Source organism: Mchenga conophoros, linkage group LG12 (assembly GCF_057382185.1).
Source record: "Mchenga conophoros isolate Kocher_MC1m ecotype Shallow Benthic linkage group LG12, M_conophoros_male_GT1.1, whole genome shotgun sequence".
NCBI lineage: Eukaryota > Metazoa > Chordata > Actinopteri > Cichliformes > Cichlidae > Mchenga > Mchenga conophoros.
In genome coordinates this window covers 16,125,368-16,149,844 of record NC_140537.1, presented here as the reverse complement: position 1 = coordinate 16,149,844, position 24,477 = coordinate 16,125,368, and the positions used below count along the sequence as shown (strand labels likewise).

Genomic DNA, 24,477 nt, shown 5'->3' with positions numbered 1-24,477 from the left:
CCTCTTAACGCACACAAATGACTCAGCTCTTATTTGAGCATACAGGTGAGCTAGTGGACTGTATACAGAGAATGTTTTAACATTAAATATATCGCCATTGCTTTTCTTCCTAGACTGCTTTAAATCTTTATCTTCGACTCTTTGTGGACCTCTTCGGTGCCTCACAATGAATTTATTTATACTGCCAGTTCAGAGATGAAAGAAAGAAAGTGGAAAAGCTGATCTCTACTTTTGGTTTACTTTGATTTTACACGCATCAGAAAGGACATAACTCAAAAAGATATTGCATTTTGGAAAAAAAATAAATTCCAGTAGATGCTGATCAAATATATGATGCAATCAAGATGAGTTACAATCAGGCCACATTTTTGATTATAACGAAAGATTAAGGCTTCCTACCTTAAGTTGAAAGCCAAACAATTTAAGGTAGAAATAACAGCTTAATTACATAATTAATTGAGTTCTCGTTCGTATTGTTCCCACATTTAATTTAAAATTAGACAACTAGAGAATACCAAAGCAAAGATTTAAATAGGATATTGTGTAAGCTTTAATGTGCTCAGTTATCTTTGACACATGGCACCGTTTTCAGTTTTTCAGCCAGAATAGGATCTAAATAGAATCTCCACAAATAGAGTTTAAAAAAGAGAGAAGTTGATGTAAATAAACATCAAGTGCATCAATGATAAAAAAAAATAAATAAAGGTCAGGCTGCTATTTAGGGGTTTTTAAGAACAAGAGTGTGACGCACATGTGTCTGGATTTGTTAACTCACCTGTATTGTTTGATGTGCTTCACTGTTGTGGCCTTTCCTTCATAGTCAGAGTTGATGTTGGTGTTAGAGACATGATCCTGCCCAAAAAACTAGAAGCAACTAAAATAACTTGATCAGAGCACACCTGATCAGGCAACCTCTCTGTCCACGGGCAACTGATCTACTCAGGGACTGATATCATTGCTGGAATGTGTGTGCGTGTGTGTTAGTGTGTGTTTGCATGCAGGCGTGTGGATGTGTGGGCGGGTATTTCACTCGTGTTATGGGGACATGGCTCTGTTTTCACATTCATATGATTTTCTTTTCCTTTTTCACTCTGGATTTTTTTTTTAAATGTCTTTCAAAGACAATCAAATTTGAAAGTGTAAGTGTGTTTTAAGCATGTTTTTAATCGTAAAGAGTATGATTAGTAATATTTTTTATTTTGGCTTAGTCACTTGAGTGTGTGCAATAGTGTGTATCCACAGTCTCTGCTAAGTTAACAAACTGAGGACTGGAATAAAATAATTTTAAAACAATTCTATATGAGAAACCAGCTAGCTAGCTAGTTACAAGAAATACCACAAGTGTCTGACCTCTGTCAAATATTCAAAGTCTGTGTCCTTTCTCAGAAACAGTGAGCACATCCACTCCTCTTCAGTACCTCACCTGTTTAAGCTTCAAATTTAGGTTGGAGAAACGGTTTTTATGTGTATGTGTGCGTGTGTCCCTTAGCTACATTTCTGTCAGAGATCAAGACCCAGTGGAGTGTCTGAATGGCAGGCAAGCCTATTAGGTGGAGAAATATGACATTCGTCTAGGCCTGCTCACCATCCTTATTTTGTCCTCAGTGACAAACACCCAGACACACACAGAGTTGTACATGAGTTTTTCCCTTCCACCTGCAGTTTTCCTGGTGCTTTTTTGGAGTGCGAGGGCATTTTCCAACCTGTTTTCATAAAGCGGATTAAGAGAAGTGTAGATAATACACACCAGGTTTAATTACCTTGAGCGGCAGGGGAAACTGGGCACATAAGACTGTAATCTCAAGTAAATTAAGTTATCAATGCACAAGCAGGACAAAACACAGTTGGGAATGAGAATGTACTTTCCAAAAAATTGTTCATATTGCTTATTTTAAAGACAACAACAAAATGTGGATCTAAGCAAAATAATCAGAAACAAGGCTGTTCTGAAGTTTCACTGAGGTGTAGTCCCAACAATTTTACAACATTTACAACATTCAGAAGTTCAGCCTGATTAAAACATCTACTCTGGATCCCTGCATGTCGTTTTCCTTTGTATCTATTTTTACGTATCACACATTCCCCCACTCACCTATGGCCACGAGCTGTGTGTGGGTAGTGACCAAAGGAGTACGATTGCTGATACATGAACATCCTGTGAAGGGTAGCCGGGCTGTCACTTAGCAATAAGGTGAGCAGCTTGGTCATCTGAGAGGGACTCAGAGTAGAGCCACGAGTCCTCCACATGGAAAGGAGCCAGTTGAGATGGTTCACGCATCTGACTGGGCTTCCTCGTGGGCGCTTCCTAAATGAGATGTTTCAGGCATGACCTGGCAGGAGGAGGCCCTGGGGCAGATACAAGATGTACTGGAGAGATTATGTCTCTTGGCTGGTATTCCCCAGACAAACTGGAGGAAGTGGCCAGGTATCTCTGCTTAGACTGCTGCCCCTGCAAACTGGCAATGACAACTGGCCATGTACCTGAGCTTCTTGTACTGCATATAGAGCAATTTTGGTTACTAATGCTATTTGATATTTGGATGAGAGTATACAACTCAGTTAATTGCTATTATATATCCAGATATCGAGAGGCACATTTAATTAAACACTGAAAAAAAAAAGATCTTCCTTTACAAAACTAATGCGTGATTTCAATTACATTTAATCCAATTCATTCTGATGCAGCACATCTATTGCAGGTTGGGTCCAATTAAACAAACCTGTCCTGCTGAAAGTTCTATTCTGCATTTCAGTGTCAAAACGTCTCCTTATCACAGTGCATAAATGGATTTTTCGTTGTTTTATATGTAGGCAACACTATTTTGATATATGTAATATTGTCTGCTGGAATAAATCTGGGGATTTTTCACATCTAACAAAGCAAAGTGAAAAACCTTTACGAGATACTTGTTGACAATAACATCACATTTGCCATTTTTTTCCTGTAAGATTTCATGCTTCTATGTGAAGAAATCAGAAAATCAATGCCTGCTGGTTTTGTTGACTGTAAATAGTGGTTCACACAGACATTTGAAGGTCCTGCCAAATAACGAGCCTCTAATGGACTAGACGGGTACCTTCCATTCAGATTCTCCATCTGATGAATGAAATGAGCAGCAGAGGTCATTTGGCTTGTCCCCTCAAATCCATTGAGCACACTGGGTGCGAGTGGGATGCTTTTACACACCGATGAAATTCAAATGAAAGCGTGTAGGATGCACAAGCTAATTAAGATATAAGCATATAGTAGCACTGAATTAGTTCAGAGATAAATCGATGTGAAGCACTATGGATGTGGCTGAGTGATCAGTGTGGCCTGGTTACGCCGATGATAAGGTAAAGCAAACAGTTTAGAGGGTCAGTATGCAGAAAGGAGTCTCTAGAGTTCTTACATGCTCTGAATTGACAGAGTATCACTGAGGTTGAAACAAATTCAAACAAAATCTAATAATGTAGATTGATCATGCTGATCACCTAATAGCATATGTTAGATCCCTGTCTCCAGAGGTGGGAAGTAACGAAGTACAAATACTTACAAATACTGTACTTGACAATAATTTTCAGGTATCTATAATTTTTCTGAAACCTTTCTATTTTCACTCCCTACATTAAAAAAAGTCTGTTATTTCCACTCCTTACATTTACATCAATAGTATCATTAATAGCATTTATACTTAGGAGTTAAAGTGGACCGGAAGCAGTGCAGGTTTCCATAAGTTCAGAATCTAGCTAGCACTACAGAAGAGGAGAAAGAATTAAGGCAGTGTTTTTTAAAGAGTCAGGTAATTTCAAATTCAGCAATTTATCAACGTTCAAATGCATTGTTTGCATTTTGTGAAACGTCCTGCAAAACAAATTAAGCTATACTAGCTGTGGGTTATTCAAATGTTGCATGAATATACTGGGTAGTTTTGTCCAGTAGATTTTCACTTTTACTTGAGTAAAAAAGTTGCTTCAGTACTTTTTAACACAGGTATCTGTACTTCTCTGCCTCTCTCTGAGGTATCTTTAACCTATACAACAAGGATAAGCTGAAAACCACTATAACTAATCCCACAGGCACAGTGATCTCTGTAAGATCAAGAGTTATTTCACTGGTAAACAACACTTGACTGTAACTTAACAACAACCCAGCCCCCCCAAAACCAGTGCCAGCTCCCTGTACTTGTAGTAAAGATGAGGTCAGTGCCTCCAAAGGCAGGTCTTGTCAAGGAGAGGAAGTGAAGTGAGGCAGCACTCACTAACCTGATGCAGATACCAGTTATATCTTCCGGTGTCTGCATCAGAGTAGCCAAGAGCGCAGGTAGCATGTACGCATGCATGGTTTCGGTCTGCCACACATTTACATACCAAGTGAGTTTTCCACGTGTTTCAGCATTTTCCAGCTAAAGAGAGATGCAAAAGATGAAAACTGAAAAATGGCAACAGAGTAACCGAGCTGAGTTACAGGAACGTCAGTAATAATTTGTGCATTCGTGCATTCCCAGTGATTATTTTGACTTAGTTATTCATTAGTTCAGGTATGAGCAGCTACCATCAGCTGCCTCTATGTGTACTTTTAACTATACTAAAGTTAGAGAAAATAAACCACTGCACATGTACATCTCTGATCAACATCTCGTAGTCGCTTCCACTACCTTATGTAAAACACACAAGATAACCAAAGTGTTTTGTTTTTTTGCACTGGTGTGTCCTATAACAGAAAGGCCTGAATCCCAAAAAGACATTTCCAGATTTGTTCCACTGCTCTCCTTCCACTATTATAGAAAATTGCACAACACACAGGCAAATTCAGAGCAGCTCAAACCGAACTTTCTCTCTCTGTCGCCCGTCTGCTCACTGTGCACTGTAATAGTCCCAGTATGCAGGAATTTTGTGGGAAATATAGACACTACTCTGACTTCTCATAGTATCTAACGGAAAGTATAATTAGCTTGTGAATACAAGACAGAGGATTCAGGCAATTGCCAACAGTTTCATCATGCTCCCTATGCTGTCCAATTAGAACCATGAAACAAGTTTAAAACATATCTTAGGAAAACTCCAAACATTAATAAGCACCAAAGGTAAACACAGAACACTTGTTTAAATCCAATAATTCCTTAGGTGCCACTGGGAATTGTTTTAATTACACACAATGCATCCAAACTTGAGGTACTGTATAACAAGACTATCAGTGCTTTCTGGATTGCCTAACTGCACATATTGTATTTATTATCCACCTGACAAAAAAGGGCAAACAAAGCACTTTACTCTTTGAAATCTGGCTTGTTTTTCCTCTACACTGGCTGCTTTCAAAGAAATTATTCAAAAGCCTTAAAAATCTTACGCTAATGCTTATGCACATTTCAGCACTTTTAATTATAATAGCTCTCTTCAGTAGAAGGCGCTTTAAATTAGGCAAACTGCTGAATACACTGATTTCCAGCTCCAGTGTCGGTTTACATAATGTAAGTCGTTTATCTATAATCTTTCTGGGTAACTAATACCAGATCAGCCTCATCTGTCACTGATTTTTAAACTCAATGGCCTTGAGGAGACCTTCACTGAAATGAACTGGAATGGGATTTCTGTCATCCCGATGAAAGACTTACGACAGGTTACGATTTATGTAATGACCTGAATCAAATATATTGATTCTACTGCAGCTATGTGACGTCCTACAAGAGTGCAGACAGTAAAACTCTTACAGGAGCACATATTTTATTTATTTAAGTTTGTCCCAGGTCTGATTTATATAAAATTGAATAAAAATTCTAAATAACCCTCAAAAAATACATAAATAACCCTCCACAACATTTCATTTACTAATGGGTTTCTGTGATATTGGCCTAAGTGCACATTCCCACTGTGGTCCGTGTTCATGTGACATGAAGAAATCATGTTGTGATTATTAAAAAGAGGGAATATCCACATCACTGAAATGGGTACAGCTAGACATACTGTAATTATAAGCTCAGTGGTATCAACCATATCTGATCTACAATAAATTACTGTCTTGGTGAGATGGCAGTGTTTAGTGCTGTAGCAATATGTGCTCCAAAAATCACCTGAATCGGACTCAAGGAGTGGGCCGTTTTCACAAAAAGAGAACATTATGTCACAACTATCCCTCACTATGGTCTGCATAAATGTTATAAAGCAATTTTTTTAAAGGATAAACTAGATATTTAAATTAATCACAGCGAACTGAACATGTGTACTTGTACACTTAAACAACAATAAGTCTGTAACATTAGTAATTATCACATTCGTTAGGAATATAATACATAGGAATAAAACTTGTCTGCTATATATTACATGCAATGACTTGTGTGCCTGTGCGTGTTGAATATGTGAAGGTAACAAGACAATGCTTGCTTGTTTTAGGTCCCGTCATTTTCAATCCATCTCCTGAGGCTAGAATAAGCAGTACTCTTTCCCACAGGCCTGTGCTAAGCCTAGTTGAGCATCTGGCCATGCGGGCTCTAATCAACACTGGCATGGTCATTCTGTCTGCGACAGAGGGGGGGGGGGGGACTAGGAGACAGGGGGCTGATTTCAGCATCAGAGTCGATGAGGAGGTAGGGAGCGGGGAAGATGGAAGCAGATGTAGGCGATGCGGGAGATATCGGGTGAGCGTGGGTGAGGCAGTGGTGGTTAAAGATAAAGGGTGTACAGTAAGACAGAAGAGAGAGAGAGAGGATGTGCTGTAAATTGAATTGTGTCAGGGAGCATGTGTGTGAGTTATGAGGGTCAAAATGTCGCATGAGACCCTCAGTGAATAAAGCCAAAGATTGGCGAGAGATTGTACAGGCAAGAGACAGCAATTTCGAGCACAGTTATCACAGCTGTGTGTATTTATGTTCATACTATATGAAAAAAGCTGGATTTTAGTCATGTTTGTAGCTTCTTGTTTTTTTTTAATTTAATTTGCAGATATTGGTTGGGGGAATTCAGGTTTAGATTTATGAAAAGTGCACTAATGCCTCCTCATGGCTGCTAAAATGAAGTTGAAAAATGAGCAAAAGAGAAGCGGGTGGAGGGAGGGGTAATAAACTGACAGACAGATGAAAGGAAACATGAATTCATCTGGTTTATGTGCGTCCAGATGAGGGCAGAAAAGTGAGAATCTTCACCCAATAAGAAACGGGAAGCCAGCAGAGACGCAGAGTGATGAGGGAGAGAGTGAAAGGCAACAAGTCAGAGTGAATGACAAGCGCAGCAAGCAGCCGGTTAGATGCAGTCCGTCTAATGATGACTTGTCATTTTATTTAACTGGGGACTGACTGACATGCGTCAAGAGTGTAGGCTGAAGGAAACGATGGCAGCCCATAGAAGGAATGAAAGGAGGAAAGAGGAAAAAGACCAAGTTTGTACTTTTTCAGATGGGCTTTCATTCAGGTTTGATCTGTAGTTTTAGATTTCACTGATACCGTACCGCACTGGGTGTTGCAAATTTCTGTGTTCTGTTGGCATTTTTCAGATTTCTTAGCGGTTTTGTTTATAAAGGCAACTAACCAACTACTGAGTGATGCATTTGTCCCACCAACATCAATTGAAGGTAACACAGAGGATGTTAAGCAGATGCTAAGAGCAGTTAAGCAAATTATTTTCAATGTTTAACAAATGTTAATTTATATTTGCATATATTCACATACAATATCAATGTTATCTAAACGTATCTGTAATTTTATGGCAAGTTTACTTGCAGTCACTGTTTATCAGAACTTTGACATATAGCTGGTTAGAAAGTTAATGTCAACATGACTTTCTGTCAGTAGACTAAAGACTAAAAGGTAGTCATAGCTTCTGGGTCTGAAACATTGTGTTCATGTCTTAAAACTTTAACACCAGGAGCAAAATCAGGAACCATCTGAATTTTCTCTCTAACCCTAAATGGTCGACGAGTATTATTACTCATGATGTGAAGCAAACCTACATTCGTTCTAATGGCCAGCAGTGATTGCATAAATAAGTCAGATTGTATAAACATTGGATGAGTTCTTGCCCCAAGTGCAGGAGATTAAGTATCTCGGGATCTTGTTCACGAGTGATGGGAGAAGGGAGTCGGAGATTGACAGACAGATTGGTGCTGTGGCTGCAGTGATGCGGACGCTGCACCGATTCCATTGTGTTGAAGAGAGAGTTGAGTGCAAAAGCAAAGCTCTCGATTTACCGGTCAATCTTCATCCCCACCCTCACCTATGGTCATGAGCTGTAGGAGCTGTAAGAATAAGATTGCGGATACAAGCGGCGGAAATGGGTTTCCTCCGAAGGGTGGCTGGCTCTCAGAGTAGAACCGCTGCTCCTCCACATCGAAAGGAGCCAGTTGAGGAGGTTTGGTTATCTGATAAGGATGCCCCCTGGGTGAGGACACGTGGAGAGATTTATTTTGTAAAATATATTCTCTATTAAAGTCAAAAAGGAGGATGAAGTAGGGTATGGTTGTGGTAGACCCATGTTGTGATTAGCAACTTACTATTCACTAGCTGGGCCCACGTCCTCATTTTACGTTTGACAACGTTTTAGTAGGTAAAGGTGAACGCTTGGACATGAATTCAGCTGTGGTTTGGGGAAGGCCTCGAAGGGGACTGGCGATGGCTCCCGGGCCTGGCAGATCCCCGTGTACTAAACAGAAGTGAAGAAGTTAAAGAATTGAAAAGGGGAAGGAGGGTGGGGCACGTAAACGTGAATGACAGCTTGCAGAACTGGGAGAACCTATATAGATGAGGGCCGGAAGGAGAGTGTTTGGAGGCGTGTTCCCGCTCCTGAAATTCCGATACATAATCTTCAATTGTGTGAGAGTGGCCTACTCACAGAGTAGTCCAGTGGATGTCTAGATGTGGTCCCAACCAACATAGCAAAAATGAGGATATGATCAGTTTTTGATCCTCAGGTGGGACTTTTTCTAGCTATGCTAAAGTCCTAGGTTGATTGTGCTTACGCCTTTAGGCCCCCTTGAATCAGTTGCCTGAGAAAAAAAGGTTCGCAGAATCACTTTGGTATACACATTTTTGTAGTGCTTTTATGTCGTTTAGTTTAGTTGTCTTGTTTATGTTCTCTGTTCTATCACCTTTATTCTTTTATTGGTACTTATTATTATATTCAAGTTTCCGAATTTCACATCACCTCTTGCTTGTTACATCTGGTTCCAAAACACCAAGAAAGCAAAGATGGTGCGTCCATCTTTTATATGCTGTCTTTAAATCTGACTGTGGTGCTCTGAATAGTTGCTCCAGGGCCCTTTGAGCAAGACCTGTTTTAAATCACTGAAGAAATTTTGAGTTGTGGGTGACAATCAGATATCGTCACCCAGCGACTACACTAGTTCTCTTTCTCTGCACGTGCTTTATCTTATCTGTATCTCCGCCTGTCCAGCAATGCTGTACCCGTCATTGCTTTGTGGCTTTTGCTGTTGCACAAAGTGATATGTTGTTTACGACACCACTGGCAATATGAGCTGGGCACTCAACATGTCACTGCCATTATTATGAAGTGCCACATTCGAGACCAGAACATGAGCTGCAGCGCCTCGCCATGCCAAGTTATGTGCGTGTGTCTATGTGCGCACAGCAGACCAGCCAGTGTGCCGTAATGAAGTTTCAGGTGCTGAGGTGGTTCAGACCGTCAGCTGTGAAATTGCTTCTCATGTGACCAAAACATTCCAGCCAACAGAGAGTTTAAAATATGTGTGTCTGTGGATAGGAACACGAGACAGAGAGAGAGAGGTGGCAGATAAAAGGAAAATGCCATAAAGGCTCATAGTATTTCCCTGTGAACCTGTCTGTTCTCCTTACATTGTCCTTTCAGTTTCTCACTATCCCACTAATATAATGCATGTATTTCTGAGGTACATATCCATTGATTCATTTTTAATGCTGTGAGCCAGTGCAGCGATCAAACGGTGGCGCGGCTTCCCTACTGAAACTCAAAATCTGCTTGTTGGGAATCTCATTGTTAAGTATTTTAAAAGGCTTTAAAAAAATAAACAAATTAATAAATAAATAATTTTTTCTAAAATTGCTAGATTCATTACAAAATACATTAATCATGCATAACTGTCTGAGCTCTAATTTGACATCGTCGTGTGATCAATAGGTTTAATGAAACATTGAAGCTATAATAAGCGAGGGAACTATTGAGAAGGAAAATGTTTTGTTACGGAATAAATGGAAAAGAAATGACTTCTTTTTAAGAGCGTGCCTGTGTCTAAGCATCCAACAAAAGACAAATTATTTCCTCGACACAACATCTCATTGTTGGAAACACGAGCAGCGTCGTACGGATTCTTTTCAGCACACTCGAACGTGTATTTTTGGTTACTGAGCTGATGGAGAACTGAGAAGCTCTATCCATTTCTCACACTCGCAACGTCGCACAAATACAGAAGACGCACACACACACAAACATTAAGACACACCAATACAAACACACACAATATCCATCTTTCCCCCCCCCCATCTGTCTGTCTCCCCGTTGTTTTCAGCGCAGTAGGAACAGCTGACAAGTTTCCTCTTCTGGCGTGCCTTCAGCATTATTTCACAACACACAAACACACACACGTAGACACTAGGAAATAACACACAGTGCCTCTACCAAAACTAGTAAAACTATAGCCAGACCTTGCCACTACCCCATAAAAACAGTGTCCTGCATAAGATTTGAATCCCTGCACCCACTCTGAATCATAGATTGACAGCTTCCATCAGTACTTTGGATCGATAAGCTGTTTGGTAAACTTGATCAGACTCCCATAAATGAAACGGAGTCAACTTACACATGAAGAGAGGAAGGAAGTCACAATTTCATCTCCATGAAATTCATGTTGAAATTCTGTTTAATTATTAATAAAGCTCTAAATAAGTCTAAACAACAGTTACGTCAAAGCACAATACGTTGTACAGTAAAGTCAGGCTCAAAGAGGTAAACCAAACAATTTCTGTTGATTCTTTTGGTCCTTCTTATTCCCTCCATCTTCCAGTTCTTCCATGTCTCTGTAGCCCATCTCAGCGCCACTGACATAGATCCTGGCAGGGCAGGATGTTGTTACCATGGTTACTGAAAACTAGGAAGATCCCCGTCATGCTTCCTGTGCTCCCCCCCTCCCATAGCCCCCTCAGGCATAGCTTAGGAACCGGAGTGGTGATCTCTGGATACAGCAGCACACGCATACAGAGAAAAAGGTACCAAAGGATATTTACACATTTGCCTACAAACATTTTTGTTTTCTTTCTGACAGGCAAACGGAAATGACTTATAAAAAGAAGGAACTTTAATACTGATAAAAAGCAAATGAAGAGACCAGCGGCTCATTTATCCACTGTGATTCTATACGCCCGGTGGTATCTGATAGACCTTCCCATCATAAATGGCCCCGTAATCTATTAAAACAACACAGACTGTGACCAAAGAACTGGAATTAAAATGTGATAACATTTTTGGAAAAGAAAAGAGTAAAAGCTTTAAAAGAAAGGTTGGAACTTTTTTGTGCTTTCATTAATTTTTCTTTGTTTCTAAACTAAATCACTGACACCAGATCAGTTGGTAAGACATTTGTGCACAAAACTGAAGAAAAATCATAAATAAAAATCCTGCGGGCTTCTTATTATCTCATTGTTGCTTCACTGTCACACTAAAAACTTTTTTGTGTTATGCAATTTTTTGTAATTACAGAGGAAGCTGATATTTCAGGGATAACTTGTTTTGTGCTTACCTCTTTTGCCCAAGGGATACTTTTGGAAAATGACAAGAGGAAGATGGACAGTTAATAGAGAAACAATAATATTTAACATCCGAAACAACAAAAAAAGTCGTAGCGAGCTCTTTTATCAGTATTAACTGATATACTGGATTCACCACAGATGCAACTGCATCTTAGTTGCATAGTCTTTGCTTACATATTAAAATTTTTATACGACATTAAGCATAACTGGTACTTCCTCAGACAATTTTATTTAGTAAATTTGACACTGGCCGGCGGCTCCCAGGCCCTAAGTTGAGTATTACCATTACATAAGCTTCAAAGTTTAACAAATTATTCCATGTTGACATTTCTGTGACATGCTCTTTTCCATGGAAGGCGCATACTATGGTGATTTGTTATCAGCCTGGGGATTAGCTGTCAGACGAGTAATGGTGCTGACAGATCTGGGTGCACATGGCTCTATCAGTGTTTGGTGAACAGCCTGTCACACATCAGCTTTGTCGAAACAAAATAAATGCAAATGTGTTTAACAATTGACGGTGGATTTTATTATTTTTTGCGAATGTACTAAAGAGCGAAAAAAACACACACAGACGCGCACATACAAAAAACGAAAATCCAGGTGAACTGAATGAAGATGTAGTTCACACATGACTTATAGACCTCCTGTTCCTTTTTAGATGCATTATACTTTCAGTAATACATCTTGTTTTAAGGATTGACAGGCCATAAAACTGAAAAATGAAAAGGTTTTCTGTATGGGAGCTGTAGACAATAAATCACGTGTGGGTAAGAGACTTGGTATTGAATCTTTGGTCAGAGCTACAATGCTAATCCTATTGACCCTCTCTGTGTCTTTCTAAGTGTACATTACCCCTTGTTTCACCCAGGGTCTTCTCTTTTTAATGTATGGGACTGTTTGTGGTAACATACAGATAGAGACAGCGACACAGACAGACGGACATAGAAATCTGATGGACTTGCAAGTGAAGTGAGGCGTTAAGGCACAGAATTAATTATAAATTCACTGTCAGGCCTATGGAGCTTGTTCAACTCACTCACATATTAAAACACAGATATGTAAATTAATTTATCCTGTTATTCTTTTTATCTTCATTATATCTCTGTGTACAGTCAGAAGGCAAAATGGCTGTTCCTAATATGATTAAATAGATATTTTTCTTTATCTTATTTGCAAGCTACATAGTCATTGAATAAGACAAAGCAACTATTTAAAGGGACTAATAGGGTCTCGGTTTGATGAACACTTATTAACAGATATGCCTGACAACACATTCCAGTCACGCTGAACTAAAAGTTGTTTCTATGTCTGATAAATAGTAGGCGTACTCGAAACATCATATAATACTACATGCAATAAATAATGAAATTGGAGTTCTGTAGTGTGCAAAACATTTATTCTTTTCTACTCTAAAAATTGTTTACCAAATGTATTTACAAAGAACAATCTACATGTAATGTCGCTGTTTGTTTTGAGATCAGCTACTACACATAATGCATGTAATCTGTAAGGATTGAAGAGTGCCATTAATCCGGGTACCCTGAGCAGTTTACATAGCAAATTTCACCCAGATTGATTAACATGTTCATGAGGAGTTTGAGTATATGCTACAATCATTAGACCAGTGGTTCTCAAACTTTTTTTGCTAGGCCCCCCTTTGTTTTACAAGAAAAATGTGCGGTTTCTTTCACACCTCAAACATTTAGTAAACAATTAAGCAAATACAAGTAACCTGCAATAAATTACAGGTAGTAAGAAAGTAAACTACTAACTCTTTTACGCTACGTCCACACCTACACGGGTATTTTTGAAAATGCGGCTGTTTCGTCCACACGTAAACGTCGTTTCGAATCACTGAAAACTGAGATTTTTTAAAACTCCTTTTTTCTGTTTACGTGTGGACGAGGAATACAGAGTTCGTCCCGCAACGTCAAAGGTATGTGCCTTTTTTCACGTCACGCTGTGCGCCACGTTATTGTTTACATGAGATGAATTGCAGAATGGCAGATAGAGACAAAATACTGTTAATCTGACTATCTTCAGGTTTTACACGCTAACATATACAAACACAGTTACTGTCCCTCTATTTAGAAAGGCTGAGGCGTCACGGTGTGATTATTTTACTGTATGTGTAATAATATTCAACATTACTATCAATGCATTTTTCAAAAAATACAGGTGAAACCAAAGGGCAGATATGCTTCACAATATTTTCTAGTCTTTGGCTTAGAATGAAGTTGGTTTGGAAACATATTCAGCGATGCTTCATCTCCTGCTTTGCATTTCTGTGGGCGCCCCGTGCTAGCAGTGTCCAAGCGTTTTGTTTTTTCTTCCCCCCCCCCCCCCCCCCTTTCATACCACGCCCCCCCCCCCCCCCCCCCCGGGGGGCGGGCCCCACACTTTGGGAAGGTCTGCATTAGACTAAGATGATAACAAACAATGCAACTTTTGTTACTTGCTTTTAATCTCTCCACACAGCTGTTCATTGCTCCACAAGCTGCACTTGTCCAATTTATATGGAACCTGTGCATATCTTAGGACACACTTCACTGGGTTGTACATACGGCACAGGCAAACTCTTCCAACCTTTATGATTACCTGCCTCTCTGTGTGCATGTCTTTTTTCCACATTTCCAGAGAGCCAGCAGAGTTCTGCAGAAAAGAGTTTTACTGTGCTTCTGAGACACAGGCATCTTTAACTTTCTAGGAACTTTGTTTCAAAACTTAACAAAGCCTTTTTTCCCCAATCATAGCGATGGGGGGATATGCCAAAAGGAAAGCTGATAACAACCTCTTTAAAAGGAATTAATTTCTCTATGTGCCTTCCTACGTCTTCATTAGCAGAGTGTTCATTGTTGTCTGGGAGTGAGATAGAAGGTCAGAATGACCCCATGTAGTATTCAGAGAGACTGGATAAGTTGTCACAGAAGCAGCTAAGTGCTGCCCAGCTGTGCTGAGGCAAAAATGTTTTGATATTTAAGCAACCGTCATGTTATGGAAGCTGTGGCTAAGCTTTCAAGATGAATTAAAGCTGTGAGGATGTCTCTAGTTATGACACTGAGGCCACCTTTTAGCTGGGAGTGACCACAGTGCCACATGTGACACAATCAATTAAATCTGACAGTTTTATCAATGCTAGCGCTCGCCTGCTTCCTAACACCACTCCTCAAAGACAAAGACTTGTTTTTTGTCCAGACAAGAGCTGATCAAATGCTGTCGAAAGGCTTGGATGTATTTTATGCCAACACAAACAACTCAAACTATTTTTAGAGGGAAAAAAATATAAAATTAAATGTTTTCCTTGTTCGCAAATGTAGGAGGCCAAAACAAGAAGCACCCTGAGGAGTGGTGACTGTAAAGCAGATGGGCCAGAGCAACAGGCACAGGAAAGGGCATGAGAGGAGGCTGGTGAGGCTGACAGGGGGCAGCTTGTGGAAAATGCCTGAAAACTGTTCAGTCATGACTTTTACATAATTTCTTCAAATGTTGCATAAGATTGTCTCTGACTGACATAATGTGTGTTGGGGTGGTGCTGTTTGCAGCCTCTCAGGCTGCTGAGTTTCAGACCAAACTTAAAACTGTGTTACACCACTGTGTCTAATGAGGAGGAGGCTCAGTGCAACTGAGCTGGGCTTAGATTAGCAAGGGCATACCACAGCTCAGAGAGGTGAGTCTCTAGGATGTGGTGGGTAGATCTTATGCGACTGAGGCTAGAGTGTCTAAGTAGAAATGTCTGTTCTCCTAGCTGTCATCCAGGGGAAGAATGTTGATAATTAATGACTTGGGAGCTTTATGCCTGTTACATATCCAGGTGACACTAAACCCTTTGGCAGAACTCTAGCAATAATTGTGAAGCAGACAGATTTCTTTGGGTCAAGACTGCATTTGCTAAGACAGGAGAGCAGTTAAGGTCACACTAGGGAAAACAGAACAAAATTATTTCAACAGTTAGCAATGAACTTCTGATCCTGTTGCTTTAGAAATGGATTCTTTGCCGACTGGGACCGGATCTTATACCCTTCACAGTCAGTTGCTGTCCTCAAAGTGACTTCGTAGCGTCAAGACTGCAATAAGACGCAATATGAATCTGCAATATGATTGAATGGGATCAGGTTTGCAATTACATGCAATCTGTTTCTGATAATACCACAATCACCTGTTATCCGCTGGCGCAAATCTGTTGCCGTCCCCATACACAGAAATTCATACTGAACAGACATCAACGACTTATATTTAGAGTCAAGCTAGAACCTGATAAATTTGAAACAAATGCAAATTCAGACGTAGTTGATGCAGGACGACAGTAAAATGACATAGGTGCTCGGCAGCTGACAACCAGTTGAGTTGCTCACAGGACAGACTGATTCTGATTGATTGCAACGTGTAAGTGATCTTTGTGCATTTATGAATTAGATGATGGTTATCTGCAAACCTTTGCAAACTGTCTAAGAGAGAGACTACAGTCGGTCTAACAACTACTTGCACTAGGTCACTGAAAGCATAACATTTAATTTATAGCAGAGATTCATGTCCTATTTTCATCTGATTGTCAGATTTCTGAATTCAGCCGCCAGTTTTGTGTCACTTGAATAGACCTAGAATTTAAACAACATACTGTAGATTATAAAAATTATAACAAATATATAAATCTGCACCAAAAAGCCTCTTTAACAATAATTTTTAGTTCATCTTACATTGCGTAAAATCTGTGTACACATGCAATGATTTGCTAATTTATTCACAGTACAACACAGAAAATATATCAGGTGTTTAAACTGGGCTATTTTACTATTTCATGAAAAACGCAGGCTCCTTTTGAATTTGACGGGGTGAACACATATAAAAATGTTGGAATGGGGACCACAAAAGGCTGGAAAAGTAAGAGGTACTAGAGAGAGACAGCTGGAGGAACATTTTGCAGCTAATCAGGTTAATTGGAAACAGGTCAGTAACATGATTGCAATCTTAGAGAGACAGAGTTACTCAGAAGTAAAGATGAAAACTGCATCTAGAAATTGTGGAAATGTTTCAGAAAAATTTTAAAAGTAATATTGGGAAGACTTTCAATATCCATCATTTATAATACATATAGATGATACATATAATGTATCATAATGTAACAATACGATACATATAATATCGTAATAACATTTCCAATAATCTAGATTTGGTCTTAGCTTTCATCCTTGTTCTTTGTGCGTAAGTGGCGAAGCTGAAAATCAATACTGGATGCCCGTGATCGTCCAGCTCTCAGACGGCACTGCATTAAAAACAGGCATGATTCTCTCATGGAAGTCATTGCATAGGCTCAGGAACACTTCCACTAATCATTATCTGTGAAACAGGTCACTGTGCCAACCACATCGGGTAAAACCCTTTCATGCAATGAAGAAGTCATACGTGAACACGATCCAAAAAAATACTACTGACTTGAATGAAATGAGCTGAAGCAATGCAGAAAACTGTTTTGTGTTCAGATAAATCAAAATGTGAAATTCCTTTTCTGGACTACAGACGAGAGGGACAGCACTCAGTTCAAAAGCCTGCATCTCTGATTGTATGGGGGTGCAGTAGCGTCTATGAAACAGACATCTGGAGACCATCGATGCTAAAAGGTAAATAGATTGTAGAGCAACATGTGCTCCCATTCAGATAATGTCTTTTTCAGTTGCTACATATTTCAGCAGGACAATGTTAAAACTGTATACTGCATCTATTAAAACAGCATGGCTTTACAGTAAGAAGCATGAAGAACTGGCCTGCCTGCAGACCAAACTCTCCAGCAACTGAAAACAAAAAGAGGATCCAGGACTCTTGAGCAGCTAGAATCCTCTATCAGAGAGCATCCCTCTCCCAAAAGTGCAACAGCTGGTCTCCTAAACTTCCAGATGTTTATGGGCTGTTGTTAAAAGAACAATGGATGATACACAGTGGTAAAGATGTCCCTGTCCCAGCTTTTTGGGGGCATGTTGCTGAGACATTATTTTTCTTAACATGGTACGCTTTTCTCATTTTAAACATTTGATGTGTTTTGCATATGCTACTGTGAATAGGATATGGAGTTGTGAGATTTCAATTCGATTCACTTTCATTCATATAGTGCCAAAAAACAACCTCAGTTGCCTCAAAGCAATTTCGGCTAATATTTACATTTAACACATCGTCCCAACTGTTTGGGAATTGGGGCTGTATTAGCTCAACACACTCAAGCACTCCAATACTTTTAAGAATACTCACACACAAACACACACCCTTTCTGTGGTGTCAAGTAATTTCTGCCTCTGTCTGTTTTTTCCTCTTCTCTTCATTTACATCAGATCGGTCCAGTGTTTTCCAAGCACTGCTCCAAGAAACCTATGAGCAGGCATGAAACTGTGTGCCCAGTTCCTGTGCTCACAATGTATTTCAGCACAGTATATGAAACTCTACTATGCTTTGATGTAATTTATGGCTGGGCTTGTCTCCTTGTTTCCTCAGTGTTGGCGCAGTACAAGTCTCCCAGGAGGTGTGTATCAATATAAGAATGAAAGAGGAAATCCGACAACAAAAAGTGCTGTTCATCTATACTTGACACGGCACTTCCTCGGGCACTACACCTGCTACATTTGAAGTAGGCAGGCTGAACGGGCAGCAGACACACAGAGATCCCTTTATTTATTACTGAGATGTTCGGAAATACAACGGCAATGAAACAAAATAATTGCCAGCCAGATGTTCACCATTTGGCATTTACCTTTGTTCACCTAATTTACACAATTCTCTCTCCAGCCATTCATTGATACATACATCCACCTATCCATTTTCTTAACTCTTTACCCATTTGTGTGGGGTGGGAGGTGGTGGGGGCTCGCCAGGACTGTACTCCCTCCTCCACCCCCTAACCCTTGCCCTGTTTCGAATTTGAATATCATGCAATGTAATTTTTGTTTCTTTCTTATCTGCTTTCTTAAGACATCACAAAGAGCATTCAGAGCTTCTATTAGCAGGTTCAGCGACTCAGTCCAGTGCACACAGTACTAAACTGTAGGTGGATTTTCTCTTGCTGTGGGAATCAGTGGACCGATCGCCCTGTGCTCAGCCTTGCCCAAACACACTCACAACAAGAGCCTGTCAGCTAAATCAAGATGAACCCTGGCCTTTAAGAGAGGCTGTGGGAAGAGGAAGAATAGCAACGCTCATTAAAATGATTTGCCCCACCTACACTTTAAGGCCATTTCAGCATGCTGAGATGCACTATGTTTGAAAAGAACTAGAATAAAGAAAAGTAAAGTATTATTTCTCCTGCCTTACATGTCACAAATATGTAATTTTTAAGGTGTACTTTGACGGGGAAATCAAAAAGGAGAGTCTGCATGACACCAAACTGCCTTTTAGCCACTGCACTGGTTTAGACATTAAACTTTAGTTGGCGTCTCATGTATAAAAAACCCAATTTTGCTCCCAAAGCAAAGCAATAACATTCACAAAACATCATTCTGTCATGACATTCTAACACCATCTAACATTCTGATCTTTAGAGCTCTAAATGGGATTCACTTAATAATTTTGTGTCGTTTCCTTTGATCCATCTGTATTTGCTCTTCTCTAATTCTGTCTAGAGGAAATAGCATTCGGCACTGACAGTGATGCACTTCGACAAGCAGCAGTTTAGCAGCATTACCAGACTTCAGAATTTTTCTCAGGAAAATCTAAACTATAACCCTCTAATTTTGTTTTGCAGTTTTAACACAATTTCATAATTCTCTCACACTCCCACAAGATCTCGCTTAAGCAGCAAACCTTTACAGCATCGTCCTGAAAATACATCAATATTTCCCTGAGAAAAAAAAAACTATAAAAACTCCCAGATCACAAGCTCAATACTCATCATCCACACAACATAGGCATCTCCTATAGATAAATATAACAGTGGGCACTGGCACCAGTCCAGAACAAAGATTTATCGAATAAAGGATTTAAAACTACACTGCAAGTAGAATTTATTAAATATGTTGTGTGCTATCATTGGCTGTTTGGGTCTGTGTCTCCCTGTAGGCTACATATTATAAGCAAACATGAAAATCACTCAAGTGAGACATGTTAAACTACCGAGCAGGCTAAATTCTTCTAGTGATATTCATATCGCTCACTGAATGCACAACTTGATCGACTTTGTGTCAGCTAATGATGCCTTGAAAGGAAGGTTTTGGAAAAAAAAAAGCTAGAAGGCTAAAAATCTCCCCTTTCTCCCGTCTCTTGTCCCTTCCCATCCATCTCTATCAGTGTTAATGGAGTGTCTGTTCACGTGTCATCGTCGGTGTGCTGCGGGAATCTAAGTCTAATTGGATGGGCAGGGGCAATGCTTTGTTTAACTACAGACATGACAGGCTAACGAGGACAAAAACCCTGGCACAAAATAACCTTGCACGCTCACTGTGATACATGCATATAACGATGCACACTCACACAGACAGGCATGCATCAACATGCATTTGATTTCTGTTTGCTGTATACTTAGGGCTATTTTTTATTTTCTTTTAACATCATGATTTCCGGGTCTTTATCCAACGATGTACTCCAGGATCTACCAGACACAACACATTCACATCCTCAATACAGGCCCAGTCTTCAGGGTTCAGCTTGTGGGGGGCCATATGGATTCTTACTCAAACATCAGATGCTTACATTAACATTAAGCACATGACAATTTATTTATTCCTTTTCTTCATCTATGCTTCTCTATCTCACTCAGACCCGAGAATGATGCCCCTCAGCAAAATCGCAGTAATGAAAATACGCCAGAGTAATAATGCTATAAATAACATCTGTACAGAATGCTGTATATTTCCGTGGGAATTTCTGGTCCACGGTTTTGATATGTGTTGCATATGAATCTTCTCTTAACAATCACAATTTCACCGCCAGCACCGTCTTAACTGCTTTTGAAGATAATTACCACTTTGTTTGCCATTTGTCCCTGCTCAGCAGGGATTTGTGTCAAGCCCTCTAATTGGACAAAAAGGTAGTGGATGGTACAGTAAATGGCCTGTATTTACAAATCATTACCTCAGCAAGAAAAATTTCCCGGAGTCAAAGCATACAAATTCCTTTTAATTAGTGAGCCAAGGAGAAAGAGGGGTAGTAACAGCGAGAGGGATAATAAAGAGAGATCAGCTACAGCATTAAAACCACTGGAACATATATTGTAGGTCCACCCCATGTGCTACAATGTTACACATGTTTGATCTGTGTCTAGGTGTCAGGACCCAGTGTCTCCTTGCAGGACATTGTGCTGTACTGTAACAAGATGTTCCATGTTATTTACTACACCTGGTCAGTGGTTTTAATGTTGTGAAGAGACAGGTGCAGTAACAGCAGTGGATGAAGGGTTAATGAGTTAGTCGTTGTTTTAACTGTTGTAACCAAAGAATTTGCTAATATGGGGGAAATAAGTATTTCTCATCTCTAACCGCATAACGGTGGGATGATCGTCTGGTTGGAGAGAGCTGCAACAAACAGGGTTCACTCTGCAGGCCGTAGATGCACTTACAGTGTCAGTGCTCGGTTCATACTCTAACAAATGGGTCAATAATAATCAGTCAGATGAGTTTAAAACTTTGGCCTCTAAGGAAGCACATTATTTAACTTCTTTTACCTGTATAACTTTTTTAAAAGTCAGCAAAAAGGGGACACATTCCTTTTGTTAACTTAGAACCAGTCCAGTGAAATGAACTGTCAGGCCAGCTGGGTCTCAGAGGACAGCACCATTAACTAAATAATCAGGCAATCAGCACTGGCCCCACACTCACATGCTCCACAATCAAAGTGGACTTGATGTTTTATTGTATTCTTTCACTCCCTTTCTCTGCTGCTGTCTACTGAACCTCATCGAGCTTGTGTAAAATAATCTCTTTCTACATCAAATGACATTTTAGGTTAGAAAAATGTGTAACATGGTGCCAAGCAGAAAAAAACTCAGTAGGCCTCCACAGTCTTTCCATTTAGTGAGCGTATTTCCTCTTCTTTTTCCTTCAAATATTTGAATTTGTGGTAAAACGTTTTGAAATTTGGCACACTGATTGGAAAAATTGTGTGATTTTCATCATGTCTGGGCCTTGAGCACTCTGGCACCACCTGCGAGTCAAAGCAGTGGTGCGTTTATACACCTCATTTTTGAACCATGCATACAATTGCCATGAATTGGCCTTAGAATTCATGTGATTGTGCCAGTTTCAAAGCACCATGTCAGTTTCCACCACGTATGATTTTATCTATCAAAACCAAATTTGATACCGTGAAGTTACTTAAGATTTAATCTTGACGAAGCTCAAAATATGTTTTACCTAATAACTGTTGATGCTTTTGGCCAAGCAAACTTTAACTCCTGCAAGCCAGTTATAATTTCATACATGATACAATCTTTTCAAATACTGATGGATGGACAAAATAGTCACTGGGGCTTTTCATTGGTTTGAATCTATCATTTCTCTGTAATTAACCACCAGAACCACTGAGGGGAATAATAGCTATATTAACTGCTTAACCTCTTATTCACAATTCTAATATAACTTGTACAAAACAACACATATGATACACATTTAACTCTCTTTAATAATTTGTGAAACTTGAGTACATTATATTGGACATTTACAAAACTACAGTACCATTGAGCATGCTGGACACTGCTAACAAGCCTGGTAGCATTCATATTATGTACAGCCCCACTCTGTTGACTTCAGATTTCATCGAGGTGCTCATGAGATAATGGAGCTGTAGCTGGAAAACGTCAATTTCACACGGTAAACGTTTTCCTTCTTACTATTTTCATCATGTTCTTGATCTAAGAGACTGAAACAATAATTATGTTGGAGTTTTTCTGGTGGACAAGAGGGTTTGTTCCCTGAACCTCTGGGTCGGGGGATGGGTGTGATGTCTATGCTTATGTGCCAAATTACAGTTTAAAGTACCCGGCCTTTTTGGAGTCCCTGGGAGGGGTGATTGTGGGTGCTCGACCTGGGGTGTCTTAGATGTTGGGTGAGGTGCCCTAGGCATGTTCCACCAGGAGGAGGCCCCGGGCAGCCCCACGACACACTGAAGAGATTATATCTCTCGGCTGGCGTCCCCCGGACAGGCTAGAGGAGGTGGCTGGTTAGAGGGAGAGCTGGGCTTCTCTGCTTAGGCTGCTGCTCCTGCGACCGAATAACCAGAAGAAAATGGATGGATAGATGGATGGATTGAATATGAGCCCATTTTTGCATTTTTCAGGGTTTTGATTGTAATAAAATATATTTCTCTAAGTATTAGGGACTTGCCAGCACCATGAGCCACTCTATAACATTCAGGTATCTTCTAGCAGTAGTCAGTCAGTAGCCACCACAAAAATCAGCTTTTAGTGCAGTACACAAACTGTATGCATGCTTCTGCTGTAGTTTAATTGTGCTTTTAAGGTCTAGTTTAGAAATAGACATGGCATGTATTAGCAGAATGTTAGTGGTTTATGGGCAAAATAGTCATCCTTATAATGGAAATTACAGGGATATTGTTGCTGTACTTTTAAAACCAATATAAATAGTGTCCTACTTTGTCTATTGTTTTAGATGTTTCTCTAAATCACTTGTATTCATTTAGGACTATCGTCATGCAGCCTCCACCCCGCACTGGTTGCATTGCAGCCAATTTCTGTACAATAGGATTACTGGGAAGTGGAATGGCTCGCCTTGATCAGCTCTATCAGTTAACAGCTGTGTAAAGCTTCATCGTTATATTAAAAAACAGTAAAGAAAGACAAAGGACGAAGAAACGAGAGACTAAAATAACTTGTGACCAAGAAAGAAGCTGTGTCTGTTGTTTGGACATCTTTTTTGTTTTGTTGTAAACAATGAGATTTGTTTTGCTGTTATTTCTGTCTAAGCTGCTTTTTGTGCTCTTGTCTCCACCAATATTCACTATTGGTGGGGCTCAGGCAGCTCCACCACACATAGCAACAGGTAAACAGGCGAGGTGATGCAGCAGTATTACACAGGGCACAGAGGTGTTTTTTTTCCATTGATGGGATAAATTGTGGTTGGAAGAATGAGTCTGAATGGTCCTTTTTTTAGAAGAAAAAAACATGTCTAAGACTGTTTAATTCAATATGCATGTTATAAAGAAGCGTAATGTTATACTGGGATCATAGCCATTGCCAGTTTTCTTGTAGGCACTTCTAAAATGTGTCATGACAAATTTGTCATTTTCATGCATTTCATGTCAATCAAATGTTAAAGGAAGCAAAAACAAAACTGTAGCTTTGGCAGCTTAAAAAGAGGGAATATTATATATTAAAAATGTGTAACTTCAACATATTTTGAAAGATTTTACAATTAGCGAACATGCTGTTTCTCCTTCAGACAGGTGTGCTTCAGAGAGAAGGAAGAACAGACAGGAACATGTGGGCTGCAGTAGCAAGACAGGTTAAACCACAACAGATGGGCAGAAACACGAGGACATCAACAACTCACTTGCCCCGAATCGATTCTACGCCATGCATCTATCCTGAGAAGCAAACACTTACTCAGTAATAAGATAGTTTAAAGAAAGCATGTATATGATCACAAGCACAATACATCTTCCTTTGTCTTTTCACAAGAGATATGCTGCTTTTTCTCGACTTTTTTGGGGGGGGCTTGTTGCAAACAGAGAATCTCATCTCGTCTTAATGTAATTTCCACGGAGTTTCGAGTCAGCACATTCACAGTTTTGCACACGCTGAACAGAAGTTAATCCACACCCCGCTCTGTCTATTTCTTGCTCT

At 39.8% G+C, this 24,477-nt stretch overlaps 1 protein-coding gene across 8 annotated transcripts in view; it reads right to left on the bottom strand.

The window, feature by feature from the left end:
- The window catches only part of trpm3 (transient receptor potential cation channel, subfamily M, member 3), a 145,926-nt gene that overhangs the window by 72,721 nt on the left and 48,728 nt on the right, over positions 1-24,477 (bottom strand). The window lies entirely within an intron of this gene.